Source organism: Chelonia mydas, chromosome 3 (genome assembly GCF_015237465.2).
Source record: "Chelonia mydas isolate rCheMyd1 chromosome 3, rCheMyd1.pri.v2, whole genome shotgun sequence".
NCBI lineage: Eukaryota > Metazoa > Chordata > Testudines > Cheloniidae > Chelonia > Chelonia mydas.
The window spans coordinates 179,837,594-179,854,102 of NC_057851.1; positions in this window are offsets into that span (position 1 = coordinate 179,837,594).

The window sequence follows — 16,509 nt, forward strand, 5'->3', positions numbered from 1 at the left end:
GCTTTTGCATATGCAAACTCTATACAGTAGATTTTGCTTTTTTTGCAGCAAATGGTGGAATGCTTCACAGAATCCACTGAAGACCTTCACAAAATATGAGGAAAATTCAATCTGGGCTAATCTGGAAGTGACCTGATTGATGTCTTTTAAAATAAACTTTTGTGTCATTGTGTTTTTCCATTAGTCACTGGAAGATATCCAGATAAAGTATGAACAGTGTGACTTGTAAGGGGTTGTAGCAGATGAAGGAACTTGTACAGCATAGTGTTATTATCATTGATGTGCTGATAATATTTTAACAAGGTTCTCCTACAAGATTTTCTCCTTTTCTCTTTGAGAAACCCAGGGGGCAGAGGGTGCACTATGGAGGAGCAGGGGTGAGGAATTGGGGTCTCTGTAAGAGGCAGGGAAATCATCCCAAACTTCCCTTCAGTTTGGTGGCATAACATGAATGACTGGCTCCTGGGAGTTCGAAGTGGCCCCTCTAGCACAGCACTGAGTTAGTTGTAATGATGTTAGTGTGCTTTGGATCACTGCTATGATCACTCTGGTCTCTGACAAAAAGACTGTTCTTTAAGAAAAAAAACAAAGAACTAAAGAATCAAACTTAGGAGGAATTTCTCAAAGGGAACTACAGATGCACTAATACAGTATGTTATCTATCTGGTCAGTGAAAAAAAATAGAATATCTATTGATGTGAAGACAGAACCCCTCCAGAGATTACTTAAAGTGGCTCCCTTGAAGGATGTACTTTTGATTTATGTCCTCAAAGTTCTATTCTCAGAGCCCAGTGGAACTCTGACTTTGCTGTAACACCCTAAACTGCTGGGGAGCCTGCCATACCCCTATGCTTATATAAAGAATGCAGCTGACTATGATGTCAGTGGGACTGCACTCAACGTGTGGGAGAGTTCTTGCAAGCTGATTGACAGCAATCATCAGTTGGCTCAGCATGGTAGAGCCTTAGAGAAGAAAATACACAAACAAACAAACCTAAATGAAAATATTGATTGAGGGCATTGTCCGATGCTGGAGAAGATATACTCAAATGTCATGGGACTTGATAGCAAAAACAGCAACAGCAGAAGTTTTAACCAGCCAGTTCCTTTCTTGTGAACACTGGCTAAAATAGATCTATGGTTTTAAATGTAAGTGCATATTTAAGGCATGCTGATTTTTAAAAGCCTTTGGTAAGTCGTCATCAGGTCATTTAAGAGATCTTCCTTAACAAACAGCAAAAATGTCATAAGAATGAGGAAGAGCAGGAAGATGCATGATTAATAAAACTAAAGACAATCCTTGAAAAATAGTGATTTTCCTTGTTCAGTGGTTGCCATTAAAAAGTAAAACACACCATACTTACTTTCCAATTTTTTGTATAGGGACGTTACTAGTGTCCCAGAGAGCATGCCATAGTAACTATAGACTTTTAGTGGCAACCACTGCAGTTTTCTATTAAACAATGAAGGGCATTTTGGAATACTGACTTTAAAATGTACGTTGCAGATCCATTAGTTAGGGATTACATCAAATATTCTGCTTTGAGTTATCAAAAAGGATATAGAAATGTGACCGCCGCCTCCTAGTGGCAAAAAGGAGGTATTGTCTGCCTTAGTATCCCAGAATGCTGTTTGGAAAGTAGCAAATTTACTGTAAGGCCAATTAAAATGTATAGTAACTTTAAGATGACTTAAATAGTAGTTGAAACCTCAAACTGACAATCCAAAAGTGGACACATTAAACACAGAGCACAGGCAAATTATTCTAGGGGGATGTTTTATTACACAATTCTCATGACATGATAAACAGAAGAGTTCTACAGCCATTCACTAGAAACAAAGCACGGTTAACAGGAACATTTTCTATGAGTCACTCTCCAGAATGAAAAAAACAGGATAAAATTAAGGAACGAAGTTTTACCTGGATACCAAGGCACCTTCCTTACTATGAACTGTTAGCTAGAGGTTGTCCAAGCTGGGTCAAAGCTTGAATCTATGGATCCAGATTCAAAATGCTCCAAAACTTGCAGCTGTTTGGATCTGGGGTTTTGGTTCAGTCCATTTTAGACATGGGGCCAGCTTTGAAGTTTGGAAATGTTCAGATTGACTGCTTTGTTTTATTTAGTTTGGCCTCTGCTATGTTGTATGGAGCAAGCCTTTCTTGACAGAGAAATAGTCTAGATCAGTGGTGCCCAACCTTATTATACAGGAGGGCCACATAAACCTAAACACAATCTTGTGCGGGCCAAACAGATTCTACATATTTTAATAAGATTTAAGATCATCTGCATTGATTTATATTTTAAGTTCAGCTTGTTTCATATGTAGATAGAAACAACCTATGTACAATAGTGTCTATTTATACCCTTGTGTAAACTAAAATGATGTAAACATGACAAAATGCTAATGAATTAGCCATTAGTATATTGTGTTGAAGCAGGCTGTGAGCCTTATGAAATGCTCTGGTGGGCTCTTTACAGCCCACGGGCCATAGGTTGGGCACTCCTTGTCTAGATTACTATTAGGTCCTTTTCATCTCTCATTTTTGTGATTCTCTAAAAAATATTCTAGGTGATGGATAAAGAAACATTCATGAATGACATGAGCCAGAACTGATGGGTTCAACTAGAAAGGACAAAGGAAGACTGTATCTTATGGGTAGTGGATACCTAGAATAACATAATGCGTACATTGGGCCTCATTTTCCTCTCACTTCATGTAAATCAACAATGACACCATTTAAGTAAATTTACCAGTGTAATCTTGGTGTAAATAAGAAGAGAATCAGTCTCAATGATTTGGGGAGATATAAATTAGCTACCCTATATAAAACATTATAGGAAACTTGCTTTGTGAGGTTTCATTCATTACTTTTTCAAAGCCATTGACTCATCCTCCTGTTATGCTGAGAGGTACTGGTTTCTGCATGGATCACAAAACTCTCTGAGACTGGGTGTAAACACACCCTTCATTTAATGTAATTGTCAGGAAAAGTTAATCACAAATCCCACACCTAAGACAAAAAGGGGTTTCAAAACCACCCAGGAGTTTTGGACTGAGTGGGCAGACGGTTTGACTGAGTATTGTTTGGGTTAGGATGCATGCATGTGTGTCAGAGAGAGATAGAGGGAAAGCAGGACACACAGAATGAGAGAGAGACTCAGCGCCAGAGCAAGAAAGCCAAGCAGCAGCCTGTCAGGATGGTGTGACCTTAGAGAAGCCTGGGGAGAGGTCTGAGTTGGTGGTGCTAGCTGACCAAAGCATGGGCCTGTTAGCTAAGACACTGCTCCTTTTGGTTTTGGTCCCTCCAGGGTTCAGAAAAGCAGGACTTTGTACATTCCTCGTGTCAAGGTTCCTTCCCCACTCTGAACTCTAGGGTACAGATGTGGGGACCTGCATGAAAACCCCCTAAGCTTATTTTTACCAGCTTAAATTAAAACTTCCCCAAGGTACAAACTATTTTACCTTTTGCCCTTGGACTTTATTGCTGCCGCCACCACCAAGCGTCTAACAAATATATAACAGGGAAAGAGCCCGCTTGGAAATGTCTTTCCCCCTCAAATCCTCCCCAAACCCTACACCCCCTTTCCTGGGGAAGGCTTGATAAAAATCCTCATTGAACACAGACCCAAACCCTTGGATCTTAAGAACAAGGAAAAATCAATCAGGTCCTTAAAAGAAGAATTTTAATTGAAGAAAAAGTAAAAAAATCACCTCTGTAAAATCAGAATGGTAAATACCTTTCAAGGTAATCAGATTCAAAACATAGAGAATCCCTCTAGGCAAAACCTTAAGTTACAAAAAGACACAAAAACTGGAATATACATTCCATTCAGCACGGTTTATTTTCTCAGCCATTTAAACAAAACAGAAGCTAATGCATATCTAGCTAGATTACTTACTAAGTTCTAAGACTCCATTCCTGTTCTGTCCCCGGCAAAAGCATCACACAGACAGAGAGAACCTTTGTTTCTCCCCCCTCCAGATTTGAAAGTATCTTGTCTCCTCATTGGTCATTTTGGTCAGGTGCCAGTGAAGTTATCCTAGCTTCTTAACCCTTTACAGGTGAAAGGGTTTTTTCTCTGGCCAGGAGGGATTTTAAAAGTGTTTACCCTTCCCTTTAGATTTATGACACCTTGTAAATAAACAAAACTGCATCAAAGAAAAAACAGACTCCATTGTCAATTTCTACTTGCAACGGGGACATCCCCCGGGCTCTGAACTTTGACTAACTAGTCAGATCAAAAAGGGTAACACTATAATGTTACAGGTTTCAGAGTAGCAGCCGTGTTAGTCTGTATCCGTAAAAAGAAAAGGAGTACTTGTGGCACCTTAGAGACTAACAAATATAAGCTTTTGTGAGCTACAGCTCACTTATGTATGTTCAGTTTCTATGATCCTAATGAAAACTATCATTTCATACAGTGTTAGGGAAAGCTCTGGTGAGGCTACTTGGTAAAGTTGGAGTTTTCCTGGGTTGGCTTGATATTTTCTGAAGCTGCTACGTTACATGCATGTCTTGTGCTAAATGTGATATTTGTTGCAGAGTTTGATTAAACAGAAGACTGGGTAGGATGAATGATTCTGAAAAAAAATCTGAATCCTTCCCAACTTGGCAGTGCCAGGAGCCCTGAGTCCAAAGATTTGTCTTAAGGTTCAGGTTCTGGGAATAAAAAAATATTTCAGGATCACTAAGGGTACCACAGGAGGGAATTTGGGAGTGGCTGAATTGTTCAGTGTATTTTTGAGATGACAAGGTGCAGGGGTGCTGGAACAATTTGTATAGTAGGGCCATTGAAACAAACTGTGAACCCTGTATATGATGTAAACCACTTCAAGCCAGGGGGTGTGACAACACCCCCAGAATCCCTAGTTCCAGCACTATGACAAGGTGTGTGTGTGTGTGTGTGTGCGCGCGTGTGCAGGGAGGCAGGGGGAGAATCTTTTGGAAAAAATATTTTCCATTTCTATTATGTATTTTTACAAGATATTTTATCTTGTAATATTAGTGCTGATTTTAAAACTTGTGGGCAAAATAAAACAGGAAATAAAGGATATAGATTAAAACACAATAAATATCACTCTTTATTGCCTGTGTAAAATCCTCAAAATATTAAAATAAAAAGGGCAAACCTCTATCTAGTGAGGTAAATTGATCAGCACTCTTCATTCTACTTATTTAATCAGGTTTTCTTTTGTACAGAATTACTGGGTGATTCCCTCTTTTGAGAGCATTCTTTTATATTTTACACTCATCTCATTTTTTTTCTTAGTGAATGTAGTGGTTGCAGAAGACAAAGGGCTAACATCCCCGGATACAGAAGTCCCCTGTTACCCATTGAACATATGGAGCAGAAATACAGGCTTCCAGGTGGCCTCTGCCACTTCCCTCCCTAAAACCTATAGAAGTACTTCTAGGAATTGGGGTTCCACACTGAGGGAGGGGGAAGCAGTTGTGTGGACCGTGGGAGAGGTGGGTGGACAAGTGGGGACACACATCGTCCCCATGCCTTGTGAACCATACATACCCAGACAGTAATGGCAATAAAGCTCAAGGCTGTCTTAGGGACTCCCAGGACTAAGGGAAACATGCCTGTAGTGGAGCTGCCCTGCCAGGGAGCCAGCGGTAGACCACTGGGGGACATGGCCTATGTGGAGTCATGGGCCTCTGCCCAAATGCCCCTGGCCTCCGAAGGATCTCCACACTCTTCTCCTCAAGAAGGGCAAACCTTTTCTCATGGAGATTTCCTTCCCAAAATCCCTGTCCCATGACTTTTAATGCAGGAGTGGACAATCTGGCCCAATATTATGTGTTCAGTTTCTATGGCTGTGTGATCCATGGCTAATCCTGAGACTGCTAACCAGGTGTCAGTTAATAGTGAATGGTGTTTTTTTTTTTATGTGGATGCACAACTGGAATGAGATCGCCAGATTATTTCACAAATGCCACTGAACAGCCATCAGATGGTAACTGTGACAGATATTGCAATCTCATGCAAAATCTTTGGGGCCATGCTGTGTATTAAATGGTTTAGGGATGACTGTGTTCTATTCCATGGGGGAGGTTACCACAGCTCCCACAAAAATTAAAAACAGTGGTGGGTAATTAAGGGGAAACAATGAGCCTAAGCAAATCTAGAGAGGTATCACCCCAGGAGTGTTTTGCCTATACTGGGTTGGGTTTTCCAGAGACCAAGTTGGGTTTTCCAGAGACCAATAGACAAAGAAAGGGATGAGCTTGAACTAATACAGGGCCTTCTTTATGATCTGGCAAACAGACAGGACCTTCTGTCCAAAACTGGCCCCAACCCATCCCTCCATGTTGGATGCCAAGCTCCCACTTTGACTTGAGATATCTTCTGGGAGGGGGATGTCTTTTGGTTTGTTCTTTCCCCTTTGTTCCAGAGTCTCCAAGGCATCAGCCCCTTTTACTGTTAATGGTGGAGAGGATGGGTTCTGCATCTCTCATTGAGGTAATCAGGGAGAAGGGTCAAATCAGTCTGTTGTGGGCAATAAGGTCTTGAACTAAGGATCAGGTTTACCTTTTATCAAAGCTTTGGGAGCTGCTCTGAGGCTGGAACCATTCCCTACCCTAATCAGGTTCTGGCTGCCTTGGTGCCTTTGTACCTTGTGTGAGATACCTGGAGTAGGTTACAATAATTTTCAGGCTACTTGTGGAGATTAACTTGGATGAGATCCACCAGCAGGGTTTATAGTATGCTTCAGACACCTGGTAGAAATTGCAATGTTTGAAATCTCTAGGGAAATTTATATTCTCCTTCACAAACCCAGCCAAGAATACAACTTGCATGAAATTCCCAGCACTGTAAACTATGCAGTGGACCTCACTATAGTTCCAGCAGTTAAAAGCTTTAAATGTCATGAACTGTGATTAGTTTTTCAAAGGACTTGGCAAATTTCCATGAACACTAGGTATTTGTCTAACTGAATTTACAAGTTCCTGCCCTGGGGAGCTTGTAAGTTCCTTGATCCTAGCTTCATGGAAGTCATGAGAAGTGACTGTTCTATCAGCAGAGTAGAAGTTCCAAGAATGCTAGACATTGGATTCACAAAAATTAAAAGCTCTCCCAGCTACACTAGTTGAACTAGTGATGTTTGTGAGTTCTATGAGCCCATGCTGTTTCTTCATGGAATTTACAAGCTCCAACTGTGAAGCTGATAAAAGACTTTGAGACAAACAGCTTATGGTTTGTGACAATTACAAGATCTTCTAGCACAAGGACTCATGAATTACAAATGGTCCTGGTTTTCCAGCAGAGTTTGTAACCTGTGTGAGCCTCGAGATTAAATATTTTCAGCAAATGCAAAGTTTGTTGGTTTACTGGAGAAGATACTACACTATGTGAGCCCTGAAATTGAGGAATAATGTGCATCCAGCTACATTGTTAAAAGTTCTTGTATATTTCATGGAAATTAATCATAAATGAAGATTATAAATTCAACCCATTTGCTGGCGGAGTTGGAAAACCCTGTAAATTCTGAAATGAAGGAAAACTGGAAATTATGAAGTCCAACTCTCCACTGGAGGGGATTGTGAACTCTGAGTCCTGAACAGAAGGATTTAGATGACAAATCTGCCAGCTGGCCTGTGATTCTAAGAAGTTCCATGAGCCCTAAATGGAGTTGCTCACAAATATCATTATTTCCCTCTACTTTCCTGAAGAATGTCTAAACCTGAGTAGTGAAACAAAAGACTAATGTAGTATTATAACTTACATTATAGGTGTTGCCTTCTGGTTCTTTCAAGGCTTTCAGGCACAGACAGAGCATTGCAAGGCCTGAGGTTTTAGCCCTGTCAAGAGAAATCTGTCGTGGTCAGAAAGGATTACAGCATTCAGTTTGTTAAATTCTGTAGGGAATGCTTCTGGATTATGTGACTAAACTTTGTAAACTCTGTGTCAGTAGGCAGAGAATTCAGAAAGCCCACAGGCTGGTCCTGCAAAGTTTCTCTAGGACAGGCTGTACCTATAGACCTTGTAAACTCTGTAGTAGTAATCTTGCAGACTACATAAAGGGCAGATTAATTTTACATGCTTTATCAACTCTGGAATGAATGTGGATTTTGAATATTTTGTTGCAGTAAATTACTACAGTATTTCAATCCAAGCTATTTGGCTCCCATACCTTGGCTAGTTGTATCTGCAAACCTTCTACAAGTTTTGAACCAATCTATTTGTGTAGCAATGGGCTTAAACCAATATCCCAATTTCAAACACACAGAAGCTTTGTAGGGGTTAAGGTGCAAAATCCAAAAATGGATCTATGTTTAAATTTCATTACTGTCCCACCCCCTCTGACAGGTGGAATTAAGGTTTGAATCCCAACACCCCTTGAATTTTGGGGGTCTGGATCCAAATTTTGTAGTTTGGGGACATCTCTAGGTAATGGAGTTTGCAGGCATAGTGGAGTTTGTAGAGTTTATAAACACCACAAGTTCAGTTAAGAAGTTTATAAACTCCACAGGGATCTCATGAAGTTCTCGAAGATTTGAATATTCACAGTGAATAACTCCAAAATTACCCACCCATCCTTCAATAAAACAATAAAATAAAATCCTAAGAACTATCTGTCACTGGAGTTTCTAGAACAAGTTTGAGAGATGATGTTCCAAAGAATGCTGAAAAACTGTTCTGAAACTTCTTCTCCTCCCCCGCAAACTCATATATGTCAAAAAGCCTTGTCAGGTTTCCCCACTAAACTCTCCTCTGCCAAGAGACCACATATGCCAGATTTCAGATGGAAAGATTTTATTTTAGTTTTAGAAAGTTAGAAGTGGGTAAAAATTGGACATATAGTGAAACTTTCTCTCTGTCTTACCCTAGTGTTTTGTCTTACAGATCTTAGAAATTCAGGAAACACCCTCATATAACTTGCGATATTTAAAAAAAGAACATAAATCTCAGTTTCACTATCACACCTGACACTGAAGAATCCCACGCAACTGAGTGGCAAAAGATACTGACCCTCTCCCACGAGCAGCCTAGTTTAAATGTTACAGTGGGGTCTGAGATCAGAAACTGCTCCTGAAATCCTATCACTGCCTTCTTTTCCCTCCATGTCCCATGAGAGCACAATAGAGAAGAAACAAAACACAAAAAAATTCTTTTTTATCAGAAGTGCATACAAGTTCAATTAACACATTTCCTGACTTTTGAAAGCTTGACTTCTCAACCTTAGCATTCTTTTAATATAGCTTTGTATTCCTGTTCATATATAATATACATAATACAAAATGAGCATATATAGCAGGTCTAACTACAGTATATCTACCAAAATAGCACAGAAAATGACAGGAATGAAAAGAACAGGCACTTAGGAGTAGGAGATAGTTCTAAGAAGAATAAGGAAATTAATTAAAAAAGGGATCCTGTTTTATATCTGATAAAGACTTGCCTCAGCCATGGTTTCTCAAACCTTTTGCCATCAGTCTTCTGAAGTTCCAAAAATCATTCAGGACCTCCTCTGATGCATATACCTTTTAAAATGCTGGGGATGAGTTATTCTCCCCCGCTATTCCCTGAAGAAAATTTATGTCCCATTTTAGCTATATTTATTTGTAAGTGCACCATTTATTACTGAGGGTTGTAAGGAGAACAATAAAAAAAAATGTAGTTACAGGCCACTTACATAAAGCTTTTAATAAACAAATCTTCCCTTCTTGTGGACTCATTTCTACTTAGAAATCAGCAAAAGCTTGGAGAGCTCTGCGTGTGTGTGTCAGTAATCATGTACTAACTTAGGCTAGCTTCACAGTTCAGGAAACAATGGTCTAGCTGTATAGATACTGTACAGAATGGTGTATAGGTAATACCAGTGGGCTAGCCTGTTGCCACCAGATAGAGCCTTGAGCAAGGGGTGGCGCGTAAGCTGCATGACTCAGAAGTATCCCTGCAAAGTATTGTGACTATGAGATGCCCTTCAGAGATAAAATTCACTCTTTGCATCTCCCTAGCTCTGGGTTTGAGGGGATTAGCTAACACTGAGGTGTGAGGGGGGGTATTATTTCCCCATTGCTCCCTTGTGTTGGTATGTAGATCAAGGCTCCAGCCTCCAACCCATAGTGTGTGGATAGATTACTACACCCCTTGCACAGCCCCACTGAAGCTGACAAGGCTCGCACAATTAGAATAAAAAAAGTCAGGAAATGCAAAAGATTTGTTTTTAGCAGCAACTTTAACTAACAGTAACTAAGTTGCATTATGTGTCTGTGCATGTATGTATAATATATACATACATCTATCTATCTATCTATCTATAAACATTTTCCTCCTGTTTGCTTCTTAAGGCTCTGATCTTGCATCTGAATCTGTGCGGGTAAAAGAGGCAACTTGTGGAAATCCAGTTGCAGGACAAGAGCCTAAATATGTTGCTTTGTGTTATACTACAAAGTGTATTTTTTGTTTTAGAAAATGTTGCAGTAACACATTTATGTTCTTGTGTGTGTGCATGTTTGTGTTACATATACTCATGGGTGTATACACATACAAATACAATATTACATAAAATTGTGACTATCTCTGATAAAAAGCAGAGGTTAAAAAAGAGAGGTTGGGAATGATGTTGTCAGCCTTGCTTAGAAGCACAAGGAGAAGAAAGATGTTGTTTCTTCAGCTTTTGACTTAGGTCTGGCCTACACTACCAAGTTAGGTCAACATAAACCACTTACCATCGACCTAGTTGTGTATTTGTCTATACGTAAATTTGTCTCCCACTGATGTAAGTGCCCCATTACACAGATGCAGTAACACTACCTCCCCACTTGCAGAGAGCCATGGTTGATATACTGTGGTCAATGCAGTGCAAGTGTACCCATTGTGTTGCTTATGCTGACCCTAACAGTCCTCCAGCAGCTGTCCCACAATGTCTGACACTGACCCCTCTGGTCACAATTGTGAACTCCACTGCCCAGAGATCACAGAGACCAAAGGGCCACTCTTCTCTTTAAAGCCCTGAGAATTTTTGAAATGACTATTCCTGATTGTCCAGCTTGGCAAGTACATCTAGCAGCTCTCCATTGTTGTGTGCAACTGCCCAGCTGACCATGCTGGATACATGCTCTAGCTGTACTCTGGGTTGGAGTAGACAGGAGGTATTGGATCTCCTGGGCCTGTGGGGAGAAGAGGCTGTGCAAGCACAGCTATGGACCAACTGTAGAAACATGGACATCTACGAGCAGATTGCATGTGGAATGCAGGAGGAGGGATATTACAGGGACTAGCAGCAGTGCCACGTAAAAGTGAAGGAACTGAGTCAGGCATATCAGAAGGCCAAAAAGGCCAATCGTCAATCTGGCGCTGAGCCGCAGGCATGCTGCTTTTACAAAGAGCTGCATGCCATGCTTGATGGAGACCCATGGTCACCTCAACAACCACCGTGGATACCTCCAAGAAGCCCAAGCCCAAGCCACCTCACATGAATAATGAGGAGGTGGAAGAGAGAGAGGATGTGGATGGGGGACATGTGACTTGGGAGGGTCCACCTATGCCATGAGCCAGCACCTGTTTGAGACTCCACTGCAGTCCAGTCAATCCCAGCAGTCAAGCATGGGCGAGCCCGAGGCAGGGGAAGGAACCTCAGGTAAAAATGTAAATTGTATTTCCATAACAATGATGTACTGATAGTGCCCCAATTTAACAGAATACAGCGATCGAGTTTTCATTAATTTGCTCATACTAGAAGAAATAGTGTTACAACAAAGAGGTAGCATTCTCACCTGCTTTTCATTCCCTTGTAGAGTTTGGCAAGGGGGGCCATGTGGAATAGTTTATGTATACAGTGATGTCCCTTGAGGTCCCTAGTGATCAATGGCTCCATGTCTAGTTAGTGATCAATGGCTCCAAGTCTAGTTGGCAGGCGGTATCAAGTGGAGTGCCCCAAGGGTCGGTCCTGGGGCCCGTTTTGTTCAATATCTTCATAAATGATCTGGAGGATGGTGTGGATTGCACCCTCAGCAAGTTTTCAGATGACACTAAACTGGGAGGAGAGGTAGATACGCTGGAGGGTAGGGATAGGATACAGAGGGCCCTAGACAAATTAGAGGATTGCTCCAAAAGAAATCTGATGAGGTTCAAGAAGGACAAGTGCAGAGTCCTGCACTTAGGACAGGAGAATCCCATGCACCGCTACAGACTAGGGACCGAATGCCTCGGCAGCAGTTCTGCAGAAAAGGACCTAGGGGTTACAGTGGACGAGAAGCTGGATATGAGTCAACAGTGTGCCCTTGTTGCCAAGAAGGCCAATGGCATTTTGGGATGTATATGTGGGGGCATTGCCAGCAGATCGAGGGACGCGATCATTCCCCTCTATTCGACCTTGGTGAGGCCTCATCTGGAGTACTATGTTCAGTTTTGGGCCCCACACTACAAGAAGGATGTGGAAAAATTGGAAAGAGTCCAGTGGAGGGCAAGAAAAATGATTAGGGGACTGGAACTCATGACTTATGAGGAGAGGCTGAGGGAACTGGGATTGTTTAGTTTGTGGAAGAGAAGAATGAGGGGGGATTTGATAGCTGCTTTCAACTACCTGAAGGGGGGTTCCAAAGAGGATGGATCTAGACTGTTCTCAGTGGTAGCTGATGACAGAACAAGGAGTAATGGTCTCAAGTTGCAGTGAGGGAGGTTTAGGTTGGATATTAGAAAAAAACTTTTTCACTAGGAGGGTGGTGAAACACTGGAATGCGTTACCTAGGGAGGAGGTGGTCTCTCCTTCCTTAGATATTTTTAAGGTCAGGCTTGACAAAGCCCTGGATGGGATGATTTAGTTGGGGATTGGTCCTGCTTTGCGCAGGGGGTTGGACTAGATGACCTCCTGAGGTCCCTTCCAACCCTGATATTCTATGATTGATTCTATGACTCTTGAGAAGGTTTCTAGGCATAGCAGTCTTAGTTCTTCCTCAGTGATAGGACACTTTCCCATGCCAGTTAGCGATAACGTAGGCAGACACCGTTGCAGTACATAGTCTAGGTTCTCAAACTGGGGGTTGTGACCCCTCAGGGGGTTGTGAGGTTATTACGTGGGTGGTCGTGAGCTGTAAGCCTCCACCCCCAAGCCCCGCTTTGCCTCCAGCATTTACAACATAGTGTTAAATATAAAAAAAATGTTTTTTTTTTCATTTGTAAGGGGTGACACACTTGGTTTGTCAAAGGGGTTACCAATACAAAAGTTTGAGAACCACTGGGCTAGTAGCACATGGGCCCAGGCAGCTTCAAGATGCCAGCAGCTGCTGTGTCTCTGTTACCCTCAGCAGTGAGAGATCAGCTAAAATCACCACTGCCTGTGGAAAATGGAGCCAGTATTCATTGCCATTTCCATATGATCATAGTTTCATGCAATTGAGCAATTCCCTCCTTATTTCCCTCACCCCTGGTGGGCCAGCTCCGCATGGTTGCTCCTATTCATGGCACTGTGCTCAAGCACTCTGAAGCAGAAGTATCAATAATCCTGTCTTGTTGAAAACTTTATGGGCACCAGGGAAGGGAGTTCAGCATCTTGACTTTTGCTTTCCATTGTGACTATATTGACAATAATGCCTCTGTATGTTTTATCTGCAGCTGCTGCTGTTGTGGCCTTGAGGAGTTCACCTCCACACCTGTGAAATGTCTGAGCCAAATAAGGAGGAGAAATAAGAGGACTCAGGGTGACATGCTCCGTAAAATCCTGCAAGCCAGTGCTGCATCAGGCTGTGAGCAAAAGCCCTGGAGGGTGAACATTGCAGACAGGCTGGCAAAGAAAATAGTGGGCACAAGAAAGTCCCAGCAGAAAAAGGAGATGGGGATGTACCAGGACATAATGGGGCTTCTCTGGCAGCAAACACAGATGCTGTAGACTCTTGTGGACCTACAGGTTCAACAATCCTGGGCTCACCTCCTTTTGCAGTCCATGGAGAACTCCATTACAGCACCTCCCTACATTCCACCCCCAACATTCCACATGGTATCAGGGGCTGCATGCCTACCCCTACTAGTCCACAGTGGACATTAAGGGCAACCACCACTTCATATACACTGACCTGTGAACGCCACCTGTAGGTAAAAGGGAATGAATGTTCTTTCCACTTGATAAGTTCTGTTCCATTAATGTATTAAGTTTTTAATGGATTTGCTTATAAAGAGAACAGATTTTTGTTTGCACTTGCTTTGTTACTGAATAAAATTCTATTTGGAAAATAATTCCTCTTTATTGGTTTACCACATATGCTGCAGAGTGCCTAGCAGTTCTGAAAACACCTATTTACTTGTTACTCTACACTATGACACAGCTCATAGGATCAGCAACAAACACAGCGTAATCATAAATGTGCAGCATGCACTGCAAAATTAATAGGTGAATTGACCATGTTATATTCATAGATGTACACCAAGCACTACACAGTTCTAAACAGGCCTCAAAACACCAGGGCCAGGTAGACCTCAGTACACCATAATGCATTACTGTGGCTCACTGTTAAAGTGCTCTTTCAAAGCTTCCCTGAGCTGTATCCTCCGCATTGAGCTCTTCTAATAGCGCTTGTGTCAGTCTATTGAAACTCAGCAGACAGACACTCCACCTCCACCCTAGTGGCAACTTTTCCCCATTTGCTTCACAGATATTACACAGGACACAGCAGGTAGCTATAACCAATGGGATATTTTTCTCACTGAGGTCCAATCTTGTGAGTAAACAATGCCAGTGCCCCTCAACCTACCAAAAGCACATTCAACTGTCATTCTGCACCTGCTGACCTGGTAGTTGAATCTTTCCTTGGTACTGTTGAGGTACACGGCTTCATGAGCCGGGGAGCAAGGGGTAGGCTGGGTCCCCCAGGATCACTATTGGCATTTCAATTTGCTGGTTGGGAAAGAAAGTCCCTGCTTGTAAATTTCTGAACAGTCCTGTTTTCTTAAAGATATGAGAGTCATTCACCTTCCCTGACCAGTTGATGCTGATGTTGGTGAAGTGTCCTGGTGATCCACCAAGGTTTGCATAACTCCAGAAAAGTAGCTCTTCTTGTTGATGTACTCTGTGACAAGGTGGTCTGGTGCAAAATTGGAGACATGCATGCTGTCTATTGCTCCACCACGGTGCAGGAACCCCATTGCTGCAAACCTATCCACTATGTCCAGCACAAATAGAGAGAGTCACAGTCCTCTGTAGCAGGAAACAATTAATGGCCCTGCATACTTACAAGGCAGTGGCCTCCACTGTGGCTTTTCCAACTCCAAAATGATTTTCCACTGACCAGTAGCTATCTGGCATTGCAAGTTTCCACAGTGTGATCACTGCTCACTTCTCCACTGTCAGGGAAGCTCTCACATTGGTGTTCCTGTGCTGGAGAGCTGGAGCAAACTCAGCACACAGATTCAGGAATGTGGCCTTGCACATCTGGAAGTTCTGCAGCTGCTGCTTATCATCCCAAGCCTGCATTATGATGTGACTCCACCAATCAGTGTTCTTTTCTTGGGCCCACAAGTGGCACTTCACCATCTGCAGCTGCTCCATGAACGCCACCAACAACCTTGAATTGGTTCTCGCTATGTCCTGCAGCAATCTGTCCTCCAAAAAATCATCATGTTCCCCACTGATTTGGTTCTTCTTGTGGCTCTGCAAATACCAGAGGATTGTGCATCCTGAGTTTGCAATGCTCATGAAAATAGTTCAGAGCTGTGCAGGTTCTATGCTTCTGTCAGAGATGGTGCACAGGGAGAAGGGATACACAAGTTTGTGGGATTTTTTAAAAAAAGATGTGAAAATTATGGGATATAGATGACATTATGGGATAGAGACAGTTGCACACTGAGAAGTTGACCTCTTGCTCCCACTCCTCTCCTCATGATTCATTTCCGCCCCACCATGTATTGCCAAAACTTCCCAAAAGACAATGTGCTGCATGGAGGCAGGTTGCACATTGGGACACCTATCCATGATGCACCGCACTGTGCCTTGATATAAGCACTGCATGTGAGTACATGCAGCACTGATGCAAGGAGGAAAGTATGCACCAGGGACATACTAACTGTGGTGGCTTTCTGCCAACACAACTTGCATTGATCAAAGTCTGTAGTGTAGACAAGGTCTTAGTCACTGTCTGCTAACCAGCTGGTTCTGTATGTTCATTCTCATTCCCTGGGTTCTTTTTCAAACAATAGTGTTGCTGTCGGGGTAAGGAGGTTGCTGTGGGGGTAAGGAGGATTGTGGGGAAGGGCAAAGAAAATGATCAGGGATATGAAAAATCCTGGCAATGCTTTCCAACAAAAGATCTGTCCTCTATTGGCTGACATAGGGTGTTAATTAACATGGGGTGTTAATCTTTCTCTTTCTCTGGTACAGAGAATGTTGTAATATATCTTTTTTGTCAGAGCATTTTTTTGTGTCAATAGTCTCTCTCTTTCTGTGTCCATTAGATTAGTTCAGTTGTGTGCCAATTATGTCTTCTGTGGCTGTCTTTTCTGAGGTAACTCTTTCCTCCAAATGCTGTGGGCAGTCTTCTCCTGGGTGGCTACTTTGCACATG